The following is a 17,500-nucleotide window of genomic DNA, read 5'->3' as shown; positions in this document are numbered from 1 at the left end:
ATCATTTCCTTCCATCTTTTCTTTATCTGAGCCACAGCGCCTTCGTTTCGTAGGCCTAACACTGATATTCTACTTTCATGTTTGCTTTTAATGGGAGTCATTTTTTCTGTCTCCTTTTTCTCTTTTTAACTTTCTCGTTTTTTTTTTCAAACTGCATCGTGTACACTATGTAAACGTTGAAGAATCATATCAGTGTGCGCGTGTGTGTGTGTGTGTGTGTGTGTGTGTGTGTGTGTGTGTGTGTTTGTGTGTGTGTGTGTGTGTGTGTGTGTGTGTGTGTGTGTGTGTGTGTGTGTGTGTGTGTGTGTGTGTGTGTGTGTGTGCATATATATATATAAAATATATATATACATTATATATATATATATATATATATATATATATATATACTTATGTATGTACATTTCCCTTCATGAATATGGAAGCCAATAACGAGGTCTTCTCGAGGGCGCCGGTCGAACGCCACTCAAAGGCGTCTCCCGCGTGTCCCCCCCCCACCCCCCAAGGCAGTAGGCTTAGTCCTCGGCGGTCGTGAAAGGTCTTCAGCCTACGACACAAATCTGATTATGTCGGAAGACTGGCGCCGTAACTCATATTAATGGCTCCTTATTTCTGGGCTATCTGTGTTCAGGGAGATTCGCCACCTCATCTTTTGACTCAAAACGTCTTGTACGGTAATGACAATTGAAGGTTGTGAAACACAGAAGGCATTAATTACAATCCTCTTCTGCAGTGGACGCCATTTTACATTTCGCCCGATCTCAAAAAAAAGCTGGCAAAGCAACTGGCAACTCACTCAAGGCTTCGAACTAGCCTAATTCGCCAAAAAAATGTTTTGATAAATAAGGATAAAGAAGCGTTGAAAGGTGAAGTACTGCGTATCCGTCTTAAAGATACAGAAAATATGCCTAACCGCCAAGCTGATTATATGACAAATAACTGTACGGACAAATGAAATAGATTTGTATATAATGTTTTTATTCGACCATTTCACTTGTTCTTCATCCTTCCATCCACAGTATATATATATATATATATATATATATATATATATATATATATATATATATATATATATATATATATGTGTGTGTGTGTGTGTGTGTGTGTGTGTGTGTGTGTGTGTGTGTGTGTGTGTGTGTGTGTGTGCGCGCGCGTGCGTGTCTGTGTGTTTATGTGTGTATGTATGTATCGCCAGCTTCTCTTTTACTTATTCACTTGTCTCAGCACAGCACAACAAAGGGATTTCTCTGAGCAAACAAGCGAATTTCAGTTCTGTTTGCTCTCCGTACAACAGACACACACACACACACACACACACACACACACACACACACACACACACACACACATATATATATATATATATATATATATATATATATATATATATATATATATATGTATACATATATATATATATATATATATATATATATATATATATATATATGCATATATATATATATATATATATATATATATATATATGCATATATATATATATATATATATATGTGTGTGTGTGTGTGTGTGTGTGTGTGTGTGTGTGTGTGTGTGTGTGTGTGTGTGTGTGTGTGTGTGTTCGCATATAATGGTAATGATAATAATATATATATGGTAATGTCAATGATAATATTACCAATCTTAATAACAAGGAGGATGGTAGTGTTTATGATAATAATGAAGACGATAGCACTTGAAAGATAATGATGTCTAAATGTTAATAGCTGAATGTTCGTTTCAGCACGTTTAATATTTACTACGCAAATAGTTTTCTTTTTCTCGCAAATATCTTCCAAACGAATGGCCGGATCAGCATGGCACTTGAACAGCATGTTTCACAACCTGCCCTAATCTGTGGTACTATTAGGCATCACCAAATGTACTTAATTCTGGTGTTTACTCTTGACTTAGATAGAGTAGTAGCATTCCGACGAGAAGGCTTTTGAACGGGTTAAGCGTGACGCACTTGTGACGTCAACAAATCCACTCCCTCCCTCCTCACTCTCCCAGCTCTCTTGCATTATGTATGTACCTGTGTGCATGTAAACATTTGTGTGTATATATGTATATATATATATATATATATATATATATATATATATATATATATATATATATATATATATATATATATATATATATATATATATATATACCGCATTCATAAAGCCTTCATTTCATTACATTAGGATACTGTACAATATTATGAGTAAGAAAAATGTATTCAAAGATTTTACCATGTAAAGGAAAAGGAAATCCAAATATTTTTGTTCAACCCAAATTGTTCTAGAAGCCTGGCGTGAGCAACGGCCGGCGCTTAGTTCTCTTGCTCTTCGGCCTTCGTGGAGAGCAGGTGAATTCGCTGGCGATCCTCACGAATCCTTGGAGTTGCGAAAACATCATTATCCTTCTCTCTCTTCGGGATTCCATGGAGACCAGGTCAGACCAGAGCAGGCAATCTACGCCCGCGCCCAGACCGGTTTTCCAGTGAGATGGTTGGAGGCAGCCGGCGAGTCGTCGGAGGGACGCCATGACGGTTAACGGCTTCGACGTGATTTGGCGTTTGAGGTATTTTGACTATTCGTTTACATAATTTGTTCAGCAATTTTAAGATGAGTTATATTGCAGTCAACTTGTTAAGTGATTTCAAGGGAAAATTATGTTCATTTTTCGTGTTATGATCCTATGGTGGTCTTCGTTCTAACCGTTCTATAGAATTTACGGTTTGGTTGTTCCCCATTTCCATTTCCCTTGTGTAGTGAAATAAGATATGGTGATTTGGGAGTTGTAACTAGGGTGAATTTCTTTGGAATTGTGACTGTTACAACAGCCAAAGGTATATTACTTGTGTTTGCCCCAATAAGGATATATATTCTTGTAGTAATTAGTTTCGCTCGCCAATACCATACCACTGGGAGGTACATGTGTAAATAGAAAGAATCTTGGAACTGAGTAATACCTGGGGGACTATACCCAGGTGGTGGGGGTGGCTACCAGAAGTAATAATTCATTCTTCTTATTGATGGCTTATTGCAATAACGTATAATTACATTATTTTCTTATTTAAAGTATCTTAATACGTAGTGTCCCTAAGCAGGGCGCTACAAGTGGCGGCAGCAGTGCAGGTCATTTGATAACTTTAAGTCCAATTCGCAAAGATTTTTCTGTTGTGTAAATCAACTGACCAACCGGTCTCTGAAGGTCCTAGTTTTCCCAGCGGCTGGTATTGAGTGCGACTAAATATCTTATCTTATCAAAGGATAAAATTTTGAGGGACAATACTCCTGAGAAATAATCGAGAGAGAAAAAGGAAAGTGCTTGAATTATTCAGAGTGAAATGAAGACACATAATTACATAATGGCGGATACAAGGAACAAGTCAATAGGGGAATAAAAACCAGGGTTTTGGTGTAAGTTAATAGGTAAAAACGATAAAGGGGCATCCACGTACCCAATGCTAAATCCGCATTAAGTAAGACCTCTGGGAGATTTACCTGAGCTGGAAGTGATATCTCATATAGATTATATTTGTAGAGCAGGCAGACGCACCTTCTGAAGATGGAATTAAAAACCATATCACAACGTCACGGAGAAGAATGTCTGTAATAATATGGATAAATGGGACGTTAAAAAGGGTAATTCTCTACGTGAGATGAAGTATAAATGTTTTTTTTAAGATATAGTCTGCCGATGAGTTTTGATCTAGCCTAGAAATAGAAACCTTTGTTATGACTGGGGGAAAAGTCCACAGGCTTTTGTAGATTATTGAGTAAGATGGCAGTTGTTGAGACATATTTACCTGAGGAGATGCCAGATAGGGAAATGTTCATTAAAAGAAAGTTCATGAGGGGAGGGAGAGGCTTGAAACATTTCTGAGGAAGGAGTATGGTCTTTTCAAGTTTGTAGAGAGGCTGGAGCATACTCGAGCAATGTGACAATCCGGATTTCCATATACTGTACAGTATATATGTATATATATTGTGTGTGAACCTATGCATATGTGTGTGTGTGTGTGCATATATCTGTCCATTCATCTATGTTTATATATATATATATATATATATATATATATATATATATATATATATATATATATATATATATAGATAGATAGATAGATAGATAGATAGATATCTGTGTGTGTGTGCCATATACATGTATATATGTGTATGTTTTTATAAATATACATATCTATATATTGTGTAGTAGGTTCTTTGCTTTATTTTGCTGTTACTTCTTCTTGAATTTGGGACTATTATGTTCAAGTGGATCTTTCATTTCCTTGATTATTAGATTCGTCTCATATGTTCTTGGTGCTAAACCCACAGGTAATTAATACCTCAGAAAGTTTATTTTACACACACACACACACACACACACACACACACACACACACACACACACACACATAAATATATATATATATATATATATATATATATATATATATATATATATATATATATATATATATATTTATATATATATATATACACATATATATCAACGAAAAGTTACACCTAAACAAATTTAATGGCTTCCCTAGGACCCCTGTTGTCACATGGATTATAGTCATCTTCAGGAATGTAAGATTGCTGTTCACCTCATAAGTTTTGCGTGAAATAAAAAAAAAGCAGTGCGGTAGGTGCAGTGACAGAGAGCCTGGCCATTGGTCACGAGGTATGAGGTCACCTTCGATATACTCTCAGCCATCTTAACCCATAGAAAACATACGAAACTAGGCCAACGGTTGTTAAGTTGAATACAAATCCACCAATATATATAATTATATTTATACATATATACACGTACACATACATATAATGTGTGTGTGTGTGTACATGTATATATGTATACACACTCACATATATATATATATATGTGTGTGTGTGTGTGTGTGTGTATACATGTGTATATATATACATATATACATATATATATATATATATATATATATATATATATATATATATATATATATATATATATATATATGCACATATATGAATATATATATATATATATATATATATATATATACATATACATATATGAATATATATACATATATGATATATATATATACATATATGAATATATATATATATATATATATATATATATATATATATATATATATGTGTGTGTGTGTGTGTGTGTGTGTGTGTGTGTGTGTGTGTACACACTTACGATTGTGTATAATAAGCTAAAAGGAAATTATAATCATTAATTTTCCAATACAAAAAAAACCGCCAACATGAAATCGCAGACCCCGCTCGGAAAAAATGAACCAGGATTGCTTCCGGAACGAACCACGTCCGTTGCTGAAAATACAACCTCATTTCGGCGTACATCACAACTCGGCCAGGGAAAATATTGCCCGGTCGTGTCTCCTTTGTTGTCTCAGTAATTAGAGGATTCTTAAGGATTCTTCAGGATTCTTCGTCGCGGACTGTGTTTCTTGCGTTGTGCCGCCGAAAGAAATGGTGGAAGGAAGGGAAAGGAAGGAGGGATGGTGAAAGAAGCGGAGAGGAAGAAAAGAGAGAGATAGAGAGAGCAAGAGAGAGATAGAGGCAGAGAGCGCGAGAGAAAAGACAGAGAGGGAGAGCGTGAGAGAGAGAGAGTGACAGAGGCAGACAGAGAGAGAGAGAGAGGAAGACAGAGACAGACACACAGAGAGGCACAGACAGAGAGAAAGAGAGCAACGAAAAATACGCAAAAAAAACAAAAAAACATGAAGAGAACGAATAAGAAACCAGATACGTGACACCTAAAAACCGAGCTTCGATTATTAAATTAGTTCTCAAAAAAGAAAAAAAAAAGTTTTATCCAACAGGTAAGGGCTAAATACGGGGATAATGAGAAAATTCGATTAGGTTCACCCGAGGACGCCGTGTAAAATGCAAGATAGGAATTTAATCCATATTTTCGTTTCTTTCTTTCTTTCTCTCTCTCTCTCTCTCTCTCTCTCTCTCTCTCTCTCTCTCTCTCTCTCTCTCTCTCTCTCTCTCTCTCTCTCTCTCTCTCTCTCTCTCTCTCTCTCTCTCTCTCTCTCTCTCTCTCTCTCTCTCTCTCTCTCTCTCTCTCTCTCTCTCTCTCTCTCTCTCTCTCTCTCTCTCTCTCTCTCTCTCTCTCTCTCTCTCTCTCTCTCCCTCTCTCTCTCTCTCTCTCTCTCCCTCCCTCCCTCTCTCTCTCTCTCTCTCTCTCTCTCCCTCTCTCTCTGCTCTCTCTCTCTCTCTCTCTCTCTCTCTCTCTCTCTCTCTCTCTCTCTCTCTCTCTCTCTCTCTCTCTCTCTCTCTCTCTCTCTCTCTCTCTCTCCCTCCCTCCCTCCCTCCCTCCCTCCCTCCCTCCCTCCCTCCCTCCCTCTCTTCCTCCCTTCCACTCTTCCTCCCTTCCACTCTTCCTCCCTTCCACTCTTCCTCCCTCCCACTCTTCCTCCCTCCCTCTCTTCCTCCCTCCCTCTCTTCCTCCCTCCCTCAATCCCTCCTTCCCTCCCTCCCTTTTCTGTTACGTAAATGTCGGCATGGATATAAAATCGATTATTCATTACATTCTCTTCATTGTTAACATATATGATCCTGAATTGTTTTCCTTAATTTTCCTTGACTTTCAAATCCTTTTTCTTTCATTAACGCCAAAGGGAAGATAATTACATTTAAAGTAAGTAAAGGATGATATGATATTACTCCTAGACAAAAACATATATATATTCATAATTAGAAATATATTATCATTAGAGTTAAATTGTTAATAGAATTATATTCGTATTATAATTGTATTATTATTTGAAGTTTATTATCATTAGAATTATTTTATAATTAAAACTATATTATCATTAGAATTATATCATTATTAGAATTATATTACTTGAATTGTTTTATTAGGATTATATTACTATCAGAATTATATCATTATTAGTATCATGTTACCAGAATTGTATCATTATTAAGATTATATTTTCAGAATTATGTTACTAGAATTATATTACTAGAATTATATTATCAGTATCACATTACTATTAGAATTATTTTATCAGAATTATATCATTATTAGAATTATATCATCAGAATTGCATTATTATCAGAATTATGTTATCATCATAAGAATGTACCATGACACACAAATAGGAACAAGAACATCACCGTACGAAAATCTGTGTTTATTTCTCTTCAAAGTTCCTTAATCATCCTCGGAGAAGTTAAGGAATCTTGGGCCTGAAGTACATATTTTGTTGCACTACCAGGAGTGATAATAATAGTTTCGGAATTATTGCACTTGCTTTGTTGTCAATAAGATGTGTGTGTGTGTGTGTGTGTGTGTGTGTGTGTGTGTGTGTGTGTGTGTGTGTGTGTGTGTGTGTGTGTGTGTGTGTGTGGTAGCATCAATGATAATAATAATAATGATAAAAATAATGATGAAGATGATAATGATAATAGTAGTAATAAAAACAATAACATTAATAGTAATAACAACATTAATAATGATAACAACAACAATAGCAATGACATTAATAATAACAATCATAGTAATAAACGACAACGACAATTTCAAAACAGGAAAAAAAAATCCCAAACCCCTCATGATAAAGCCATTTCTCCCTCAACCGAGACCCCCAAACCCGCCGATGGCCCATTTGAGAACTCACTCGCCCGAACCAGTAGGACCATTAAACCATTAACCCGCAAAGGATTAATGATATTAAGTCTTGTAATATTCCCCCTTTGTGATGGACGGCCCGTGTGAATTGATTTCGTCCACACCTGGTCGTTAAGAGGGTCTTCGATTCCCTCTTCCCTTCTCCCCTCGCCGCTTAACACAGGGGAGGGAAGGGGAAGGGAAGGGGAAGAAGGAGGGGGGGAGGGGTTAAGGAGAGATAGGAGAGGGAGAGAGGGAAAGGGGAAGAAGGAGGGGGGGGGAGTTAAGGAGAGATAGAAGAGGGGAGAGGGAAAGGGGAATGAAGGAAGAGGGGGGAGGGAAGAAGGAGAGAGAAGGGAGAGGGGAAGGGGAAAGAAGGAAGAGGGGGGAGAGGCAAGAAGAATGAGGAGGAGTTAAGGAGAGATAGAAGAATGAGGGGAGGAGTTAAGGAGATATAGAAGAAGGGGAGAGGGAAAGGGGAATGAAGGAAGAGGAGGGAGAGGGAAAGGGGAAGAGCGGAGAGGAGGGGGAAGAAAGGAAGAAGGAAGAGGGGGGAGAGGGAAGAAGAATGAGGGAGAGGAGTAAAGGAGAGACAAAAGAAGAGGAGGGGGAAGGGAAAGGAAGGAATGAAGGAGAAAGGAAAGAGAAAAGAAGAAACAAGAGAGCAAGAGAGGGAAGGAGAAAGAGGGAAAAAGGCAAAGGGGAGGAGAGGGAAGAATGGAAAGAGAATGGGGAGAGAGGAAAGAGAAGAAGGAAGAGGAAATAACGAAGGGGAAAGAGGGAAGGCTGAGAGAGTAGCTGCCCAATATTAGGGTAAGAGGTTTGTGAGGACCAACAGGGGCTGCGGAATAGACCCTGAAACAACGTGCATTTCTGCGAAGAAAATAAAAAAGAAACAGAAGGAAAGGAGAATTTTTAACGGGAGAGAGTCAGTAAAAAATGGAATGATAAATAGGAAAAGGCAAAGGGGTGATAGAAGGAAGAAGAGAGGTGGGGGAGAAAGGTTAAGAGGGTGCAGAGAGAGAGAGAGAGAGAGAGAGAGAGAGAAAGGAGGGCGAAGGATGGATATAATGAGAGACAGACAAACAAGACAGAAGCAGATCCAGAGAGAACCAACCACACGATACACATTAAAAACTAACTCCCACATAAAAAAAAAGAAACGAAAACTGAATAAAAGACAAAAAAAATCGTCTACATCGCTTGAAAATCAGAATATTTCCGCAGTTTTGCTTGCAGAATTACGATAAAAACAACGGCGCGGCAGGACAAAAAAGCCAGGAAAAGTTTTCCAATAAAAGCGAGGGAAAATCCATCCACCTCATTAAGTGCAGTACAATGGGCTTAATAACCTATTGCGCATTAAAAGGCTTCCTCGGTCAAAACTCGGCGGCGATAACGAATCCGAAGACGAATGGAGCGTTGCGTAAGGGTGGGTGTACCTTGGGCGTTTTTTTTTTTTTCTTCTTCTTTTTCTTCTTTATTTCCTTCTTTCCTTCTCCTTTTCTTTTTTCTTCCTTTTCTTCTTCCTCTTCTTTTTCTTTGTCTTCTCTTCCCATTATCTGCTTCTTCTTCTTCTCCTCTTCCTCCTTCTTCTTCTCCTCTTCGTCTCCTCCTCCTCCTTCTCCTTCTCCTTCTTCTTCCACTTCCTCTTCTTCTTCCTCCTCCTCCTCCTCCTCCTCCTCCTCCTCCTCCTCCACCTCCTCCTCCTCCTCCTCCTCTTCTTTTCTTCTTTTCTTCTTCTTCTCCTATTTCTTCTTCCTCCTCCTCCTCCACCTCTTCTTCCTTCTTTTCTTCTTCTTTTATTTCTTCTTCCTCCTCCTGCTTTTCTTCTTCCTTCTCCTTTCTTACGCACAATAAGCAGCCGAACAAACGGAAAATCCATTCTCAGATTTTCTCGACGACTGCATCGGCTAGGGGATCGAGAACGCAGGTTTGATCATTAATTAAGAGAACATAATGAACATAATTCTACACCGTTCACGGCATTCTTCATACCGGATGTCATAATCATCTTAGGCAAGGATTTTCCGTCCTTAGCGAGCTGAAAACAACTTCTCTAACAGTTTCAGGGTGATTATAATGCTTAGTAGTCTTCCCTTAAGAGGAACGAAGGTGGGAAGGGAATTCTCTTTATAGAATGTTAAATTATTAGTGGATATATATATATGTGTTTGTGTGTGTGTGTGTGGTGCGATTTTTTCTCTTAAAAAAAAGAAAAAATATATTCACTTTTATATGCAGATATACATATATGTGTTTGTTGTGTGTGTGTGCGCGCGCGTCTGTATGTGTGTGTGTGTGTGTGTGTGTGTGTGTTGTTTGAGGGGAATGACCTCATGACCTCAAGCTAGGTCGGTGAAATAGTACCGTTGTGTTTACTAATAGAGAAATGCAATGACTAAACAATTTTCTGATTTTTATGGTTAGCTTCGGCTCAGACACAAGCTAACTTTGATAATGATAAGAATATTGAAAAGGAAAGAAAATAGAATGTGTCTATATACTCAGTGAGAGGGTGCAATGGAATATCATTTTAATTTGAAGGGTTGGGAGATTTTTGCATATACATCGATAGGGGTTGGCTTTGGTCCTCGGCGAGTTGGCGAGTTTCTGCTGATTGCAAACCCTATATATGCACACACAGGAACTCATGCACGAACACCACACACACGCACACACACACATACACATACACATACACACACCCACACACACAACCTCACACACAGACACACGCGCTCACACACACACACACACAGGAACTCATACACAAACACCACACACACGCACACACACTCATGCACATACACACACCCACACACACAACCACACACACACAGACACACGTGCTCACACACACACAAACATACACACCCACACACGGAACCACACACACAACCACACACACACACAGACATACACACACACACACTCCCACACACAACCATACAATTAACCAAAAACACACTCACACAAACACATACTTATACATATGAGATTTTAAAATATGCCTCATATCTGTATTCCACGAATATCTGTACCGCCTTTAATAATCTGCTGGAGTTAATAACCTTCCTTATTTTTTCTACAACCTGTTTCCTTTCACCAATTCAAAGAAAGACAATAAAGATAGATCACCTACTCTTACAAGGCCATCACACTATATTCTCCAAGTCAAGCTTCCCCTTAACAATTTTTCGCTACATGACCTTTGATGTCTAGCACATTTATTTTCTTGTCATTATTACTTATTTAACACGAATTCCCTGCCGACAGTGAGCCAGGATTCGCCGGGGATTTCGAGCAGTGAGCGAAGCGCCTCTTCCTAACACTCCGTTTTCCGCTTCACAGGTGGCTCCAGCGGTGCACGAGCTGGCTCTTCTCTCGGGCCTTCAGTATGGGTGGTGCAATAAGCTACAATCTATATATGTATATATATATATATATATATATATATATATATATATATATATATATATATATATATATATATATATATATATATATATATTTATATATATCTATATATGTATGTATATATATACACATATATATGCATATATATATACATATGTATGTATATATGTATATATATATATATATATATATATATATATATAGAGAGAGAGAGAGAGAGAGAGAGAGAGAGAGAGAGAGAGAGAGAGAGAGAGAGAGAGAGAGACAGACAGACAGACAGACAGACAGACAGAGAAAAAATAGAGAGAGAGGAGAGAGAGAGAGAGAGAGAAAAGGGAGAGAAAGAGAGAGAGAGGGAGGGGGAGGGAGGGAGAGAGGAAGAGAGAGAGAGAGAGACTAAGCGAGCGTGTGTGCGATTTTATTTCTGCTGATTACTGCAGACACAAAGCATTAACCTACTTGTTTTCCTGTGTGTGTTAGAGAGAATGAGTGTACATGTGTGCGAGAAAGTATGTGGGTTTATGCGAATGTGTAGGCGTTAGTGGATGTACCCATAAGATATACATGTTTACGTGTATGCATATATGTGTGTGTATGCGTGTGTGTGCGTGTGTGTGTGTGTATGTGCGTGCGCGTATGTGTGTGTGTGTGGGTGCGTGTGCGTGTGCGTGTGCGTGTGCGTGTGCGTGTGTGTGCGTGTGCGTGTGCGTATACGTCTGTGTGTGTGGAACAGCGGCCGACGGCCAGCGCAGGGGCCCCGCCCTTCCCCAAGAGGCCCCAACCCCAGCGCCCCCTCTCTCCTCCCTTCAGACGCCCCTCGCAGTTGTTGCGAACATGTGAGAAACAATAAAATGAAGCCTTTTTTCTCAGCAGCGAAAACCAGCAAAGATATGTCGAGGAAATGTTTCAGGGACATGAACACAAATCCGGAGCGGAAATCGTTACCTCGCTTGGCTGCAAATCTCGCTATCTTTGAATGTGAATCTTTGGCGGCCATTGCAGAGCTGAGCAACGGCCGGCATCTATGGTCTCCGAATGTTTCTTTTCTCTTCGCTCTTTCTTTTTTTTTCTCTCTCTCTCTCTCTTGTGTCTTTTTTATGGCGAAGCTTCCATTTCTTTTTCTTTGCTTGATTGTTTTTGATGTTTAGTGTGCGGTATTTCCACCGGTTTATGGTAAGTTCTTTTGCCCTCTTCTATACGTTATTTTTTATTTATTTATTTTTTTTTTAGAGGGAGCGGGGAGGAGGGGGACGTCGTCGCTAGCCTTTATATTTTCCTTCTTTGTAGTTTATTATGTATTTTTTTCATTCTCGGGTACCTATAAATAAGAGACGGAAAATAAAGGCGGATATGATAAAAAGAAAGCACCCAAAACCTACGAATGTTAGGGTAAATACCCCCGGCGTTTGCATCGCGCGACGCAGTTATATTATATCAGACAATCATTCGCTCCAAGAATTCCTTTTAGTCGGATCCAGCGACATGTTCAAGCAGGGCAAAGCTCCCTTCTCTCCCTCTGTCTCGAAACCACATCGCCTGGAAACGAAGCATCACCTCGGTAGACGGTAGAGTTAATGTAGCAGAAACTACGAAAAACATTTTCTGTTATCACAAATATAGGAGATTTGCGATAACCTTTCGGTGAATCTACGATGTGTGTATGTGCCTCGCAGCCGTGTGTCTAGTATGTTTTTTGCAGGAAGCGCGTAAGACTTCCATCTTCCTTTTAAACATACGTATACGGTTGCTTACAATACATAAATGCATTTGCAGATAACGATTTCAAAAGTAATTGTGAACATGTAATATTTGCGGGAATCTCATCAAATTTCCCTCCTCTCATTATATATGTGTAAGAATGCTTACAATACATGAACGTATTTACAGATACGAACATAACGATATCAAAACTAATTGTGAACATGATCTAATATTTGCGGGAATCTCTTTAAATTTCCCTGCTCTCTTCATATACACGTGTACGCTTGCACACAATACACAAGCGTATTTACAGTGCGCGGACATAACGAGTTGAGAAGTTAGTGTAAACACGATGTAACATTTCCTCTACGGTGGACGAGGCTTTGTCCGAGCGGCTGAAAGGGCAGCTTGTTGGTCATTGTCAGGTCCGTCAACGTCTTAAAAAAGGAAAAAAAATGCTTTCACGTAAATTAAGCTTCTCAAGTAAACTGAACCGTCAATTTGGCAAATGGAACTCCTGCACTAACGTCTCCTTTTTTATTAACCCGTACGACCCGAGCGAGAAATACCCGAGAGAGGCAGAAGAAGGAGACAAGTAAACCTCCTTCCTCCTCGTGCATTCTTGGAGGTCGCTTCATGCTGCCTGTCGAGTCGGATCGGTTTAATACTCGCGTCGGATCTCTGCCTTTAGGAGAGTTCCAGTCAGCTGTGAATCTTAATGATAATTTGTCTTCAGTCATTTCAATATGGCCGGGATGCTTTCACAATATAGGGCACATTCACGGCCGCTCTGCTCGTTAGTGACGTGAATTGAATGCGTTCCTCTGACATGCAACATTACGTGACATTACGAAACAACATGCGCATATATGTTTCCACGCGAATAGATATGAGAATTGGATTTTTAGATGAGAACAGACATCACGGGCGTAGAGCGTAGAAGCAGAACGGAGGTACATGAAGAAAAAACAGGAAAAAGAAAATGAAAAGATTATGATAAGCTCGAAGACATAAAAACGGGAAAAGGTAAACTTCCTTGCAATCATAAAATCATTAAAAAAAAGTTGATAAAACGATAATAATAAGAACCATAATATTAGAAATGATAATAATGATAACAATAACAATAATAATAATAACAATGACAAAAATATTAATAACAATAACAATAATAATAATAACAATGACAAAAATATTAATAACAATAGCAATAATAATAATAATGATAACAATAATAACATAAACACAAGAAAATCCATAACAGTAAAATAAATACGGGATGTCCAGCCAACATGTAGTAGAGTAATGTATATAAGGAAACACTGAAAAATGAATAAAGGGGAAGCAAGAAGTCACTGTTGGTGGTTAATACAGGATGAGTTTCACACGGGGGCAGGATTGCTTGCGAAAACAAAAGCAGAGTCTGAATGCACAGAGTCATGCATTCAAAGCAGGGGAGACAGTTTCACAAGCGAGAATTTATATGCATATACACACGCACACACACATATATGTGGGTGTGTGTTTATAGATAGATAGATCGATATATAAATGGATAGATAGATGTGTGTGTATATATATATATATATATATATATATATATATATATATATATATATATATATATATATATATATGTATGTATGTATGTATATATATATATATATATATATATATACACACACACACACACACACACACACACACACATATGACCATTATGTCGAATATTGCTTCCGCAAAAGAGGTAAATCACCCGCCGGTTTGAATCCGCCGGGCCTCGCCGACAGCCCGACGGCCTCCGATCCCTCAGTCAGTGCAGCGAAAAATAACCTGAAGCATAACTGACACTCGCGGGAGCCAGGGAGAGCAAACCAAGCCAGCTGATTTGCCAAACTTGATTTCTAAATCGAATGCTCGGCGATCCTTTTTGTTTTGCCGAATAGTTGGTTTTCAGCTATATCGTGCCACATAAATATAGATATACATACACACATACACGAACACACATATACATACATACATACATACACACACGCACGCACGAAAACACATACACACACGCAAGCACACAGTCACATACACACACACAAACACACATACATACACACAAACACATACACATACATACTTACACACACACAACACACATACACACACAAATACACATAAATACATGCACACACACGCGTATATTCGCCAGAGGGGTCTGTTGAGTGTCGATCGGGTTTAAAGTTATTTTTCGCACTTGCTGAAATGGCTGAGGGATATGGCGCCGGTTGGCAAGGTTTCAATATATTTGTATATACATATATATGTATACACACACTCACACACATATGTGTGTGTGCATAAATATAGAGGTGGAGTCATTAGTTTACAGTTATCGTTTATCATGTCATTGCAATTCAAGTGCTTCTATTTGCGTCCATTCAAACTTCCCAGATGAACTACTTTAAATCCAGTATGTACTTGTTCTGTGAGCAAAACAGCGTTTTTTTTAAACTTTCTCCCCGCGAGGTAAAGTAAAAACGAGATATGTTTTTGTCTCGTACCGTTTTTTATTTATTTATTTTAAAATATTTACAATTCAGTGGTACACTTTCCAAGGTATCTATTTCGTCATCTTTTGATTTATGATTCGATTTAAAAATCCACTTCTTAGGAAGATTATCCTATGTATATCTTTTCTTTAATTTACTTTATCTATTTTTTCCACTTAATGTCAGACATACGCAATTACATACGCAATGCAGACGTGCGCTATCTTGCCTCGTATTTCCATAATGGTACCATTACATCGGTCATTTTGACATAACGACCCTAACGTCTTATGGCAGTGTGCTATAAGCCTACACAATAAATTCTTGAGCGTTACTTCATTTTCTTCCATTCCTGGTTGTAATAAGCTTAACTAGTGTTTCTCCGTCCTGTAATTTTAAATGTCTTCACATCTTTCTCCCATTTCTACATGGGGTCGCCATCATGGATGAACCGCTCTATTGCGGCTCATTCCATATTAGTTTTAGAATGGGTTTTTACAGTCGGATGCCCTTCCTGACACTAACCCCCTCTATTTATCCGAGCTTGTGACCGGCACCCACAAAGACTGGTTTGCCCCGAAGGTAGCTTTTACAATAGACAATCAAGGTAAAATTCCTTGCCTAAGAGAACAGTTGGGGGACTCGAGCCATCGAATTTTAGAGGATAATTCTAGAAAATTATGAATAGACGACAAAAAACGGCTCTATAAAATCATTCCTAATCAGCATTGAAAAAAACAATATCCATCATTGTTCATTTTTTATACCATGATATATTTATCAGAAGCAAATCTAAAATCCAAAATGATAATTAAACGACATAAAAGTCCCATCAAGAAGAAAAGTAAAGTTAGAGACAAATCCTCGAAGTCTTAAATTCCCCTTTAGTTCGTGAATACCTAAGTTTGTATCTTCATCATCCGACAGAGTCCATTACGAGACGTGTTACGGCGTAACTTTATAAAAAACAAAAGATGAAAAGGTGCGATATTATGGCGCATCAACCTGACGTTTATCGCCCACGTCGCGTCTGCCCGCCCACGTCCAATCACACTCAAAGTCAAATTTACAAAATAAGGTGTACATCACGCCGGATGTGGAAAGAGTAACCTGGGGGGGAAAAAAACTACAGATCGACGCAGTGTTTTGGAAGGAACGTGAAATTTTATACAAACGGGAATATGCCTCTACGCGTTCACGGGAACATCATGTACAGTATATAGACACATGGATATATATACATGCATAAATGCATACAGACACATATAAAAGTACATACATGCATAAATGTATACATGCACATATAAGTACATACATACATAAATGTATACATACATATATATACATACATACATACATACATACAAATATGCACAGAGAGAAAGACAAAAAGGGATGAGAGAGAGAGACAGACAGATAGAGAGAGACACAGACAGATAGACAGACAGACAGACAGAGATAGAGAGAGAGAATCGGACAGGCAGCGACAGAGAGAGGAAAGTTAAATAACCGAAGCAATTTGGTTTCTAATCCTGACGAGCTGTAGGCAGGGCGTCGACTTGTAACCTGAGGACAGTAGCCTTTAATATATTCTCGAACTCCCGTTTCAGAATCTGACATTGCCATCCATGTTTCTGAAACCAGTGTAACTTCATATCTGTTCCTACCTGGCCAAGTTCCATAACGAGAGATCATAGCACCAACCCACCATAGATTTTGGTTGTAACGACGACAATAAGGTGTTTTTTTTTCCTGATGCCTTTGAAAAGATTGAAAAATTCACCATTCACCATTCACGCCTATGATTAAGGTAAGGGCTGTTGTATCGATATCCTCTGTCGTGTTTCCCCACATTTATGGAAACGTGTAGAATTTGTACTCACTGCAAGAAGCGACAGGCCAGCTATTACACGAGGACTTCAAATTTTAACAGGAAATGAAACACAAGTGCCAAGAACCAGCGACGGATCGGTTTGGAGAAAGTTTTGTTGTGCAGTCGGTTGAGATAACCGTTAATAGGCCTACATGATATATAATAAAAGAACAAACAAATGGTGTTTGATTATAGGTACCCATGCGACATACAGTAATTAGTAATGTGTGTGTGTTTGCGTGTTGGTACGTACATAGACGAGCCTGTACCCACACTACATGTTCACTTGATTTACGACTCATGTATGTATGCGTATGCACGT

The sequence above is a fragment of the Penaeus vannamei genome, chromosome 24 (genome assembly GCF_042767895.1).
Source record: "Penaeus vannamei isolate JL-2024 chromosome 24, ASM4276789v1, whole genome shotgun sequence".
Lineage (NCBI taxonomy): Eukaryota > Metazoa > Arthropoda > Malacostraca > Decapoda > Penaeidae > Penaeus > Penaeus vannamei.
The sequence above is the reverse complement of the archived record's forward strand: the minus strand, read 5'-3'. Positions refer to the sequence as shown.